Raw genomic sequence first — 15,009 nt, 5'->3', positions numbered from 1 at the left:
TACTAATTAGAAAAAAATGTGTTAGTACATAAAACATAGTTACCTTAGAACGGGATGTTATTAAGTGTTGAAAAATGCTGTCTACGGGTCAAAATGCATTACTTGAAAACAGTTGCGCGCACTCACCGACGGCCCGATTCGAGAATGAAATACGATAACGATAAGTTCTGGCTTAGATAAGTTTTCATTTAGATATCGTTTGTATATCGTATAATTGACAGAAGCAGCTTGATTTGGGCAACCAATGTCACTTTGACGTTAGAAATATTATTGGGATAACAGCGGAATCGAAATAAACGTCAATTTCGACATGTCGTTTAGTTATCGATCTTTCTAAGATCTTACGTCTCTTAATCATACTTCGAATCGGGCCGCAAGTGCCCATATGCGACTTACGTGAATCGACGAGACAGGACACGACCTGCGCTCATTCGCATTCGCAAAACATTCATTTCATTTGATGCGAATGCGAATGTCGATGCGAATATTTAAAATGATGCGATTAATAATATAACTATACGAATTCGAATATTCGTGACACCCCTAATAATGACGTATTCTGGTTGTAGACCGTAAATTTCGTGGACATCAGCTGCCTCTCTCTTATTCATCGCATCCCGATTGAAACTTTGTCAGAAAATTGTTTAGATGATATTGTGAATGCTACTTCAAAAGTCATCAGCCGGTTTTATCGCGATGGAAAGACCGTCAGCTGCATCATACCTATTGGTCCTGGAAATCAGATCCTGGTTTTCAGGATATTTTTTTTTCTGTCAACCGCGTACTTGCTATGAAAGTAGTCGTTGATAACAACCACTAACTGACTTTTTTTTATGGGACAATCTTACACAGATCGACTTAGCCCCAAACTAAGCAAAGCTTGTTTTACTATGGGTACTAGGCGACGACGATTTCAGGGTTTGTCCAATGGCTAAGGCCACCCTGTATTATAGAAAAATGAGTGCCATGTAGAGTTCAGTCCAAGTAGAGTACCTTCACTTTCTTTATTAATTTTCTTCTATTAAAAACGCAATTTGCGCGTGAAATTTCTAAATCACCCAATTAAATACTTAACTAAAACCTAATTGGTGAATGTGTGCGTAAAATTGATTTAAACATGCAAAAAAAAACAATTAAGGTAAGTTTATATAAATACGTACGGAAGTGTGCGTAATCCCGGCATTCGGCTACCGCCATGTACACACGGTTGCTGTTGTGTGCGTTGGTTGTCGCTGTGTGCGATGCTCAAGCGGAAGCACCTCTCGTAAGTCTTTTTCTCTTCTTTTCCTAGTTTAATTTTACTTCAACTTTGGGAACAAATCAATTTGCTTTTAGCAAATATTCTGGTTTGTGTTTTTTAAAGAAGTCACACTAAGTACTATAAAGTGTCGAGATAGTTTGGCACCAATATTCCCAGACTGAAATGGTTCTTTTCACCCGAGTTAAACACTCTACTTTTCACTTCGAATACGAGGAAAGTAAAAAAAACACGGCTAACTATAAAGTTCAGTAGTATTTATTGAGGGTGATTTCAATTAAAAATTTAAGTAAAAATATCGTTATTTATGGAATGGGAAATTAATTATCGGAATGGGAATAGTACAACAAATCCATTTTAACCAAAATTTTAAATGCAAAAAGTAACAAAAAACGTACTTAGAAAGTACAGTCTAGAGCAGACACGTATCATTTTCTGCACACTTTTTAGAACAACAACGACCCACTTTCAGAGCATGAGATGCAAATGAAAAATTATAAACTGAAATACAGTTTGTAACAAAACGAAATGCAAAGAAAGAAATCATACTGAGATTTACTACGGGACCAACTCCGAAATCCTGAAAAAAAAATAACTATCCCAAATTTCAACATCAGACCAGCAAAATTTATGAGACGAGTAATTTTTTTCGCGACTTAATGGTTTGACACATAGTAAAAGTTGATCAGTATAACCTAAACATTATTGGGTCTCTTTCTTCGTCTTTCGTTCTATTACATTCTGTATTCTAAAGAAAAAGTGACGAAGGGCTCCATTAGTGGAGGCCGGTTAGCCGCAATAGCGAAAGACGCCGGTTCGTATCCGGCCTCCACCTAAGGGCGTAGCCAGCCTGTGAACTAAAAGAGGGGGGGGGGGGGGGCAAGTTGATATCGCCGGAGGCCTAGGGGAGGCAGAGGCCGCAGAGGGTCATACATTGTATATATAATTTGAGCTCCACGAGGGGCAGCTGCCCCCCCCCTTGCCTGTACCTGCCTACACCCATCCATCACTAGATAGTGGCCGTTGCAGCCAATAAAATACGGCGCTTCGTGAACTAAAGATCTCCTCTGGCAGGTTTGGTCCTTAAGACTTAAGGATTAGGGGGAGCTCTCAACTTTATTCCGGATACCGAATTTGTTTATGGTGTCACATTGACACATTAGATTTAAAAAAAAAACCTTTATTATGCCTTAGCCTTTTTTACAAGCTTTTTTTTAACTTGCCCTGTTAGTATGTATGGGACAAATTTTGCAAGTTACTCGTAAATTTAACCCCCCGGTTTCTGATGAAGCCGAAAATTTGCATCCATATGTAAGTCGGGTGACAATGCATATTATGGTACCATCAAGCTGATCTGATGGAGACAGGAGGTAGCCATAGGAACTCTGTGATAAAACAACGCAACCTAATTGTGTTTGGGGTTTTTAGAATTGTCTCGATGAGTATTAGTTGCCTGTGGGGAAAAAAGTACAATCAGCGATAAAAGTTTGTACCAACCATGAAATTTTTGCCAAAAACTTATTATGCCGTGTAGAAACGCAATGAGGAGGACAACTTTTGGTACTAGATGATGATATTGATTCATAAACTTACATGCAAAGAAAACATTTAATTTATGACTTTTTCATTTACAGTCTCATCTAGTCTGCCTGCGGCTAGATCAGGTAATAAAAAAATGGAGTAATGTTCATAAAAAAAAATTAAACGTATCGTGTATTTAAAGACATTTTTTTTTCTGTTTGCGAATTTATTTGATACAAAACGATGTATGTTTTTGCTCGTAAATTTTTAAAATTGTGCAAAGCATATATATACTATATTTACTGATGATACATAATATTGTTTGTTTCAGCTAATAGTATGTATATTATTATTTACACACTGCAGAGTTCCCTAAATTAAGTCATTAAAATGTCATTATCTCTTTCATAATTTTACTATTATTGAAATACGCTACCACAGAATAATATTAATGTTAAAATTAAATCAACATATAATTTATATCATTTTGTAGGCACAACCTAGGGCTATCGGCGGGAAAAGTGTAAGTTTCTTTTTGGAATAATACGAGTACTAACTAATAACCAACTAAAGATACCGTAAAACCACATCGTAAGTAATACAATACAACACAACACAACGCAACACAACACAACACGACACAACACAACACAACACAACACAACACAACACAATATAATACAATACTCTTTATTGCACACCTCACATAGTTTACAGTAATTAACAAGTAATAGTACCTATTTCTAGTATTAAAACTATGGTCCACAACATCAACACGTAATTTAATATATCTTAGTTTTAGCTCTTCAAGTGGCAGGAACTGACTCCCGGACAATTACGCCAATTAAATTTGAAATTTGATTAATTAAAATATTTCGAAATTCCAACCCTTAAAAAAGGCATGTTGGCTCAAAACTGCGACATTCAATTCATATTTACACCTGAAAGTAAAAATACAAGCAAATTTTACGGCTCGTGTTTTTTATTGTCTCTCGCGCAACATGTTTCGGAGAGCCTAGGTCTCCGTTCTCAAGAACAGTGCCAGTAGCGTTCACCTTCGCCGCGCTTCGCGTACATGTCGCGCGAGTTATAAAAACACGTGAAAATTAGTTATACATATTAGCTAAATGTTACTCGTAGTGTCTCACGAGGTGAAGTGTGTGTGAATTCGAAGTTATCGAGTTTGTTTTGGTATTACGTTGATGTTAGTTATCTCATTTGTCACGTTAGGGATCTTTTCAAGATTTTTTGCCTTAAAAAGCTAGCTAGTATTTATTATTTATAAAATAAACTAGTTAGCTACTTAAATCTTTTTCCAATGTGGCAGAAGACTAAATATTATTTTTAATTGATATTTAAATTGACTAAACCCATTCCACCTCAAATAGCAATACTATCTAGTTTTAGTAATTGTTAGAATGAAATGGAGAAAATCATATAACGTTGTTTTCTATGGATGTTAACATTCTAAAATTTACTATACCTTCCTAAGCCATGTTTAATAAATAGATCTGTACACATATAATATATGATGATTTTGCAGCCGGCACAAGTGCGAACACTCGCACGGGTAAGTATTAAATAGACAATAATATTTGATAATATTTGATTATTTATTACAATTTATTTACTAATATTTGATGTAAAAGAGAATTCACAGTCAATTTAAGCATTCATGCTACTTTCTGTGAAATCGTTAATAATTACCGGTTTATTTTGGTTTGACTCAGATCTTTCCTAGAAATGTGAATGTTTTTTACTTAAGAACTTTATTGTAACCTAAATAAACCGGTTTATTCGACGTGCGCCGAAGCGGCCATCCGGCCTGGTGGTGTGTCGCGTAAACAAAGACACCCACATAGGAAGACCATTTTTAGGGTTCCGTAGCCAAATGGCAAAAAACGGAACCCTTATGGATTCGTCACGTCTGTCTGTCTGTCTGTCAGTCCGTATGTCACAGACACTTTATTCTGAAACAATTTTTTGCTCTAAACCGGTTAATCTGACAAGAAATTAATAGAAATGTTCTCCTAAAAACCGGTTCACGAACAAAAACGAAATTAAAAGGCTTTGCGCCAAATTCATGATAACGGTTTGGAAATTTTACCGGTTTCCGAGCCTTGGGAGGGGGGGTGGAATTATGCATCGGACCGGCCATACGATGGTTGAGAACACGCACTATGGAATGGGCCACGTGTAGATGCGTACGTACCTTTGATGTGCGGACAAAAAACCGACACCGTAGCCATCGCATCGCCATCCCGCCGCGCCATAAGACATCCGACACCACTAATCTCTCTACACGCTGGCCCACCTTAATGGGCCAGTATGATGGCCCATCCTGTAGAGGAGCCATAAAACAAGGCCGATTTCAGAGAACTTTGTATGACATTTTAGTTTGTAAATGCGGTCAAGATTTAAAATCTGTCAGGCTTTTCAAGCCCACGGTGTATATTTTATAATACACAAAAAATTATACCTAATCGTGTACTTTCAGATCGCCAAAAGACTCTTCCATGGCCTAAAGGTAAATAATAAGGATTAAATCTGAAGTAGGGAGAGGGAGGGGGAGGGAGGAGGCAGGGGGTGGGAGGAGGGAGAGGAGGGGGAGGGGGAGGGCTTCCACGCGATCATCAGGAAGCCTTGTAGCTCGCTATTGAGGTTTTAGTCATTCGTTGGTGGTTTTAGACGATAGTTCTCCACTGGTTAGTCCGTCTTTTCCCGGATGGACCAGGAGGCATGCGTAAACGCATTTCTTTCTACGACGTTAAAAAAGGTATAGTAAAGCATATTTTGACTTAAGATTTTTTTTTATATTACAACAAATCACACAGTTATAAGTAGTTTTATAATACCTAAATCATTCAACGACAATTATATTCGTTTTAGCTCGACGTAAGTAATTTTTGTGTGTTATCCTTAGGAATTGAAGAATATTAAATTTGATTTAAATAAAACAATGAATTTAAAGCTTCATGCTGTCCTATTCTTGTGATATTAGTAATATTTAAAATACTAAAAAGTACAAAAAAAAATGTTAATAAATTGTTTAATAAACTTTACCTACCGTTAAAGTTTAAATTGGTGGTAAAAATGGTGTTGCGTGGATTAATTATTAAATATGATTTTTCAGAATGTAAGTATATACTTGGCTACTTTGGACCCACCAAGTAACTTTAAGATATCTATATTTTTACAATTATTATTATTATTTTTACACCTTTAACGAGCAATTGTTTTATAGCATTTCGGGGATCTCGGAAACGTCGATGACAAAACAGGGATTTTTGGGGGCAAAAACTTGATCTACTTAGGTCTTATCTCTTAGAAAATGCGCATTTATGAGTTTTTATATATTTTACGAGCAAAGCAAGGTCTCCCAGATATTATAATTTACGAAAAAATAGAAATAATCATGCCCGAAGCGGTGATTTATTCTTTAAACAACAGTTTATATTCTTTGGCTGGGTATTGTCATAGGGAAAACCTGTCGTATTTGCATCTGCACGTCAATTAGATACAGTCAGAAAGGAAGAGCTTCGCTTCTTCTACTCTGGCGACCTTCTGTAAGTGTAGTATGTGAATAAATGCAAGAGTGCGAAGTAGCGAAGCTTGGTGACGGTTTTACCTCATGAACGGTCTTATCCCACATTGACCTTATGTTTAGTTATTAAATAATTATAATAATCATTCAGCCTATATAAATCCCACTGCTGGGCACAGGTCTCCTCTCACTCTCGAGAGGGCTTCGGCTATAGTTGGCCACGCTGGCCCAGTGCGGGTTAAGGACTTCACATACACCTTTGAATTTCTTCGCAGATGTACGCAGGTTTCCTCACGATGTTTTTCTTCACCGAATAGCTAATGGTGAATATAAAACTCATTGGTACGAGCAAGGCTTTGAACCCGCGACCTCCGGATTGAAAGTCGGACGTCATATCCACTAGGCCACCACCGCTTCTATTAAGTACATAGTTATTTAGAATAGGTAATATTTTGTATACTTTTTGCTGTGTCTAGTTTTATTACTTCCATATTTTTACTATAAAATTTACTGTTTTTTACCAGGCTGTAGATAACGCGGTGGCAAAAGATGTAAGTATTAATGGGTGATTTGTAATTTATCGTTAAAATTATTGACATATCTATGGGCGGGATTTACGAGCACTCAGAATGGTGCTAGTTCAGTGGTCCAATCGTGCAGTCTAACGCAACTAGTTGCGACCAATCGCGTGCGTGACGCGAACTCATCAGCCAATCGCGTATTGGCGTTAGACTGCACGATTGGCTCGATATCGTGTGCGTGACACCGCTGTACTGGCCCCACTGTTATTGCCCGTAAGGCCCGTTCTTAGATATATGTCAATGTTAAATATCTTAGAACAAAAATAGATCTTATTTCTAAATAAAATACTGAATAAAGATATATACCTAGATTTTTTAAATGCCTTTATATTTTTTACAGGGAGGCCCAGTAAAGATTGTGACAAAACTATTAGGACAAAATAATGTAAGTGACTTGCACCATTCCTCGAACCCGGGGTTAACCAGTTAAACCTGGAGTTACCATGGTTACGAGTACAACTTGACACCGGGTTAACGGTTTAACCGGTCAACCCCGGGTTAGTAGGATGGTGAAAGTAGCGCTTAGGAACCTAATAATGCTTCAAATAGTATAAGTAATAACTTACTAAAATCATCCTTTTTAAAACTGCTTAAGAATCCGCAGCAAGCTCGGTTCTTTAAACGATTAGCTAGATTGCTCTGAAACTTTTTAATTCCAAAATATGTGTAACTTTTTCTTAAGTTGTAATTGTTTAGTCATCATTTGTGTACTCACTTGCTTCCTAGAAAACTTAACGTAAAAATTGTAAACTTATACTAACTTAAGTCTAAGTTAGTATAAGTTTACAAGTTATCAGTGGTCACTGATAGTATCAATCTCACTAGTTGCTTAGCATATATTATTTTACATATTCTAATAATTAAATAAATAATAATACGCGGAAATATTATTATTTAATTATTAGAAATTTAAATATATATTTTTGTTTATACTACGTCGGTGGCAAACAAGCATACGGCCCGCCTGATGGTAAGCAGCCTCCGTAGCCTATGTACACCTGCAACTCCAGAAGAGTTACATGCGCGTTGCCGACCCTGAACCCGCCCCCCCTCATTGAGCAGCATTACCTTGTTTATATTTAGTACTTAGGATAAAAAAGACATATGTAAGCAACATCTGTTACATGCATGCCGTGTTTTCCTGTAATTGGGTGAATACTCAAGCAATATTATTTTATAACTTGTCATTTGTAAGTATTATTTGTATTGCACGTGTTGGAAAACCTAAAAAAATAAATAAAACATAATATTTTACGTAAAATTACATAATATGTACCCTGCAAGGGCGCAGCAATCTTATAATTAAATAACAAAGTAGTACAAAAATGTATACAAAATTATTCGATATCACAGGCAGTATTTACAGCAGTGGCAGTGTTTTTTCACGATTTTTTTTTTTTAAGGGCTAAGTGACTGACTTTCGTCATGAATATTTATTTGCCTTTTTTTATAACAAAGTAATGTGGGAAATTGTAAACATATCTTTGACGTCGACTGTTCTACTACTTAGAACTAGGGAAGAAATTGAATTACCTTTTTCAATATTTTGATTTGTTTAATTTTATAAGAGAAAGAAAAAAATACGACTCCTTACTTTGCTGAGGCTGGATTCGATCTGGCGTCTTAGCCACTTTTTCTAGTATAGGTATGGCATCTAATTAATATTTTATTTTGTAGATTTTTAAAGTAAATATAGTATTTAAATTCATTTTGAATTTTACAGGCCAAAAAAAGGGTAAATAATCAAAACTTACTTTAAATTATTTATAAGTGGGAATCAAGGACCTTACAATCAAACTTAAGTCATCTAGAGTCTAGGAGGCTTATTCTAGTTGTAATAACAGGTTATGAATTTGTTCTGTATTTGTTATGGATACGAGTATAATCTGTCATTGTCAAAAGTGACAGTTTGAAAGTAGTTTTTATAGAATTGTGCATAAAAAGGTCTGTTTTGTCAAGGGATGTGACGCGTATTAATTACCTGCAGAAATCCGCCGAATATTCCGCCGAATGTTCGGTTCAGGTCTTATCGAACCAATTCAACATTTTTCAAGTTTTCAACATGTCTCATCATGTCTATAAGTGACAATGGGAAAACGTAACCTTTTTCAGTGTTGCAAACAAGACAAGCATATTTAAAAAAACACCGAATAATTCGGCCGGATATAAACATTGAAAAACTTGCCGAATATGCCGAATACCGAATGTTTACGGCCCATCATATTCGGCCCATGTAAATTATATACCGCTGAATTTAAAGATAAGTTATCTAACAGTATCGTGCCTAATATCAGCTTCTTGGTTCAGAAGTCTTGAAAAAATAGCGTCACGTATTATATATTATATATATTATACCCGACACTAATTCAGTCCCACACAGCCAAAACTCTCAGTTAACTGTACCCCTAGTGTAAATAATTTCGATTTCGAAACGTGACGTACGCGTTTGCGTTAAGTCTCATTTTGTATGGGTTTTTGAACAGCGCGCCAAGCGGGACGTTTTGGAAAGTCAAAAATCTCATACAAAATGACACTTAACGCAAACGCGTACGTCACGTTTCGCTGTCGAAAATATTTACACTAGGGGTACAGATAAAATGATTTTTTACTATTCGATTTGAGTGTCTCACAACTGGGCGAAAACCTCTCCCCTTGATTTCCACAAGAGTTAATTTAAATGTTTAATACTTAACCATTATTTAATGGATTCTCTTGTTATTTTTAGCTGGTACGTAAAATTGTGTTCCTTCTAACAAACACAAGCAGTGTCGTATTCAGTAATAATTAAACGATAATTATTTTGGAGTGTTCAGAAAAAAAATTACCCGTTTTGCCTTATTTATCCTTAATTTTCTATACAAAATTTATTAGTCAGTTTTGTAACGGTCCATACAACATTACTGTTTACACAACAAAACTGACAATTAAAAGTCGGAAACTTTTTTTATTGCTTAAATCGATAGTGCTCGCGATTCTGAGTAGAAATAACTCAAAATTTACTAAGTTTACAAAAAGTACAGGGTACACCTTTTTCTGAAAATGCCCATTTAACTCCCTGAAATTTATCGGAAATTAGTTACGGAGAAATTATCGGTATTAAATTCTTACTGAATCGTGATAACTTACAATCCAAAAATTTTGAATACATTCATCAGTTTATATGGCATTACAATATAATTTTAGCGAGCACCCCAGTATATATTACTCAACAAGGTTTATGACTGAAATCTGTTTAATCAAACCCATCTCACAGTTTCATCCGCTCATCTTCTTCGTGATCTTCATGTTTGACTAATATGGAGATGGCATAATTTATAATCGATTCTTCTATTAAAACATTGGGATCATTCGAAATACAAACTGATATTGATTTTAAATTCTCTCGCACATATTCGTGCACGCGAATTGCACCAAAAGTAGTGCCAAGGTCATATCAGAGCAATAAGGGTGAACCCAGACAAGCGTAATTTCGTGGGTTGTGAGGCGCGTAATTTCGGTTACTTAATTAATTTCTGCTGCATTCAGTTTCATAGAAAATCCCCTGTTTGATTCACACGGCGATGCAAAATGAGTAGCCTTACCACGACTTCCTTATCGGTGTCAAACTGACATATTCGCTAACGTCTGCGTAACTTAATTTCTATAGATCTCGCTTGCACCAATATGCCAATACGATTGAAATGCATACACGCTAGCAAATATGTTAGTACCAGATTCGTGGTAAGGCTAATTTTGTCTGCCGCCATACATTAGAATTTCTGTAGCTGAAATTACGTAGCTCAAAACTGACAAAATTACGTAGCTCACAACTCACAAAATTACGTAGTTCATAACTCACAAAATTACGCTCGTCTGGCTTCACCTTAAGAAAATAAGTTGAGCATTTTAAACTTAAATTCTAAATAGCCACAATAATATGAGCTAACACTTAAAAAAAATTTATACCACGTCGGTGGCAAACAAGCATACGGCCCGCCTGATGGTAAGCAGTATCCATAGCCTATGTACGCCTGCAACGCCAAAGGAGTTACATGGGCGTTGCCGACCCCCTCCCCCCCTCGTTGAGCTCTGGCATCCTTACTCACCGGCAGGAACACAACACTATGAGTAGGGTCTACTGTTATTTGGCTGCGGTTTTCTGTAAGGTGGAGGTACTTCCCCAGTTGGGCTCTGCTCTAGATCTGGAATGACATCCGCTGTGCTGTGCCCTACCACACAAAGCGAGATGACATTCACAATGACCATACCTCTCTTGTGGACGTAGTTTAAGGACGTATCCGGGTCAGTGCCGGATTAACCATTAAGCAAAATAAGCACTTGCTTAGGGCACCACGTCTAGGGGGGCACCAAAATCGTTGGCAAAAAAAACGGGTAGTTTGTACATGAACCTTTGTGCGTCGTGTATAGGGCACGTAAGCGCGTCTCCAACGCAGGCCTTTGCCCCTACGAGGAGGCCCATTCCATCAGGCTTGCAATATCGTCGTTGCGCTGTCCAAAGCTGATATGTGCTCGATTTTTGATTGACAAATAGTTACCTAGCAACAATACACATAAGGTTAATTAAAATCGCGCACTAATCAGATTTGGAAAGCGCACCGACGATACTGATTTTTTCCTCATACTTTACCCATTGGTTCGTGGTTGATTTTTGATTTCCAGTATTCTGCAAATCTGTCAGCCTTTGGGCCAAAGGGCCTTACACCCAACGTAGACCTCAGTTTTAGAAAGCTACTTGTCTTCAATCCTACGTGGAGCTTGTTCTTCAGCCTTCTCGGAGAGTCGAATTTAATAGTAGATCTACTTTTGTCTTAATTTATAATTATGTTGTGTCCGAATTTCGCTCTCTTGCAACTCGGCCTTCGGCTTCGCACTGAAGTCTTAACAGATTTTCGAGGATCGGAATTTGTCACTCATGCTGCCCGAGCTCTTGCACACCAGATTGGTTTGCGACGTATTGCACACGGCCAAGCTGCAGAGCCGCGATCGTGCGAACTAATTGTCAAAGTTTTATTATAAAAAAACTGATGACGGAATCAAAGGCTAAAGTGCAGGTTTGGGGCCCCACGAAGGTCGAAAACCAAAAGCATACGGTTTTATTTGAACCAAAGGTTTCCTTTACCATAATTAATCTTTGTTTTCCTAAGATTTAATTAAAAAGTGATGCCACCCAGATTTTTGATTAAGGTTTTTTCAGCTTCGGCGAAGTCGGTCAGCCGGAGGTCAATAACTGTTTAAGTTTAGATTCTAAGTTACGTTTGGTATCATTTTCGACAAAATCTAAAATGTAGATCATACCAAATTTCATTCAAATAGGTGCAGTCGGTTATTGATTCCCCACATAAACTTCCACCCTCCTTTACACATCCTTAGCGATGATTTTTTAGATTAAAACTATCCTGTCCTTTCTTGGGACTAAACTAATTATCTCTATACCAAATTTCAATTAAATTGGTTCAGCGGTTGAAGCGTGAAGAGGAATATTAAAAAAAATTAAAAGTTTACACGTTTCCACTTCGGAATGGTGTCAATGTTATACTATACCATACTCGTAAATGAGTTCGGCATTCCCGATTTATACGAAAACGATACCAAACATAGCCTACTAGCTTAACTGATGTAGATAACAAGATAAAGTTGAGAGCCCACCCCCTCCTCTAAAAATGTACACTACAAAACTTGGTGGCTCCACTTCTTAACTAAATCAACCCTTGGGTCCTAACTCCTAGGGGCCAATCCTGCCAAAGGAAATCTTCGGTTCGAAACGCCTATTTCATCGGCTGCAACTAACTCTAATCAAGTGCCCTCTTGAGCGAGGCCAAATGCGGAGCAGCAGGAGAGCCATGATCACATTGGTTCGATTTCGTTAGGGCTTATTCATACTCGGCTTTTTACTTTATGCAAAAGTTAGCCTTAAGCCTCACATAAATCAGGCTTTCGTCTCTCCCTCGCGGCTGAGCATTATGCCTTGTGTACAATTCGCCATTGGTTTTTTTTTTTACAGCGCGCCGCCATCAGACTCTCCGGGCGTCTAACCTTGTGAGGACCTCAGCCTTCGGCCTCATTCACACAATTTATCAATTCCAAGTTCTTCTTTCTTGCAGCGTGGCCTTTGGCCTCATACGTAAAAGCGCCGATCGGACCGCGCTTTAAGCCTTATGAAGAGCTCAGCTTTCGACTTAGTTTTTTAAGACACTTGGCCATAGATTCTTGCCGGAGCTCGGCCCTGCTGAAGCTCAACAACCTTAGGCCTCTCATGAATGCGCTTCTCAGAAAAGCTCTCTTTTCAACCCTGTGTGGAGCTCGACCTTAGTCCTCGCTTACACTGGGTATTTTTTCAGTCACAAAACCCAGCTCTCTCGCAACTCCGCCTTTAGGTCTTGCTCGGAAGCGCCAAGTGGGCACTCCGGATCTTCAACCTTATGAGCATGGCCGTTGGATTAGTTTTTTGACTATTGCCACCATTGGTTCAATTCCAAGCACTGCTATCCTGCAGTACGGCCTTCGGCCTCGCACGATTGCCCGCCACGGTAGAAACAACTGAGGGTCAACCGCGAACCACGTTCGACGTGTTGTCTCCCTGTCGCACATACGAATGTACAATTGCCTCTGGGCCTCAGTCCTTATGTAACTTTCGGGTTACTTTTGGTCATGTTACTTCTAGGGTTTATTTGTGAAGTGAACCAAAGCAGGTTTTAATCACATAGTTAGCCGGAAAGGCAAGTACACAATCATAGATATAGGTAATTTCAGTCATTTAGTTCACGCATGCTTTGATAAAGGTGACATTAGGATGGCGACTGCACCAGCATTACTGTTGCAACGTTACTGCTGCAGCACTGTCAATTTCCTTGATAAAATAAGTAATGGATTGAAAATACAAATTGCAGCAGTAATGCGACCATGAATGTCACTTAGTTTACCAACAAAAATCAATGTTGTCAATGTAGCCTAGGCAAAGGGGGCACCAAGATCTAGAATGCTTAGGGCATCAAAATTTCTTAATCCGGCACTGATCCGGGTCCAAAACCAAATTAAATTGATAAATAGCTACAATCTAAGCTAGTTCCTGAATTTTAATTAATTTTCGACATTTTCAACAGAACACAATAGTCAATGGACCGCAGGTAGGTGAAATCTATACTTTCTGGACACAATAACATTTCTCTCCAATTAATGTCAGAACTTTTTGGCATTAAGTTTCTTATTTATGTACAATAAATTGTTTACAACATACATACATACATACATACATACATACATACATACATACATACATACATACAAACAAACAAAACAACGCAATTCAATGTGTTTAGGGTTGTTAGAATTGTGTCGATAAGTATTAGTTGCCTGTGGAAAGAAAAGTACAGTCAGCGATAAAAGCTTGGACCAAAAATGATTTTTCACCGAAAACTTATTTCTATTCCAGTTCTCAGATGTATGTATTAGATTATATTACTAATTTAATTGTCTAAATATTTATGGCACATTATAAAACAGGATAATAGGTAGAAGACTGAGATAAAACCATAGCTAATAGTTGAATTATGTATAAAAATTCGATTCCGCTGTGATCCCAATAAGATCTATATTCTTTTTTTTTTCCTCACGTTGTCCCGGCATTTTGCCACGGCTCATAGGAGCCTGGGGTCCGCTTAACAACTAATCCCAAGATTTGACGTAGGCACTAGTTTTTACGAAAGCGACTGCCATCTGACCTTCCAACCCAGAGGGTAAACTAGGCCTTGTTGGAATTAGTCCGGTTTCCTCACGATGTTTTCCTTCACCGAAAAGCGACTGGTAAAATATCGAATGATATTTCGTACATAAGTTCCGAAAAACTCATTGGTATGAGCCGGGGTTTGAACCCGCGACCTCCGGATTGCAAGTCACACGCTCTTACCGCTAGGCCACCAGCGCTTTAATAAGATCTATCTACGATATTGCTAACGTCAAAGTGACATTGATTGCCCGAATCGAGCTGCTTTTGTCAATTATACGACATACAAACGATATCTAAATGAGAACTTATCTAAACCAGAACTTATCGTTATCGTATTTCATTCTTCGAATCGGGTCGAAAGTAGCACTTTTTGCTTGAAAAC

The 15,009-nt window shown here is 37.7% G+C and overlaps 2 long non-coding RNA genes across 2 annotated transcripts; both read left to right on the top strand.

The window, feature by feature from the left end:
• Positions 1-2,933: 2,933 nt before the first annotated feature.
• LOC133531131 (uncharacterized) lies at positions 2,934-5,316 on the top strand. The gene is made up of 3 exons (XR_009801468.1): positions 2,934-3,302; positions 4,323-4,349; positions 5,277-5,316. It is a non-coding gene; the product is annotated as an uncharacterized LOC133531131 (long non-coding RNA).
• A 1,526-nt stretch (positions 5,317-6,842) lies between these two features.
• On the top strand, positions 6,843-8,889 carry LOC133530927 (uncharacterized). The gene is made up of 3 exons (XR_009801402.1): positions 6,843-6,874; positions 7,245-7,289; positions 8,628-8,889. It is a non-coding gene; the product is annotated as an uncharacterized LOC133530927 (long non-coding RNA).
• Positions 8,890-15,009: the final 6,120 nt, after the last annotated feature.

The sequence above is a fragment of the Cydia pomonella genome, chromosome 24, assembly GCF_033807575.1.
Source record: "Cydia pomonella isolate Wapato2018A chromosome 24, ilCydPomo1, whole genome shotgun sequence".
Taxonomy (NCBI): Eukaryota; Metazoa; Arthropoda; class Insecta; order Lepidoptera; family Tortricidae; genus Cydia; species Cydia pomonella.
This window is presented reverse-complemented; position numbering and strand designations above follow the sequence as displayed.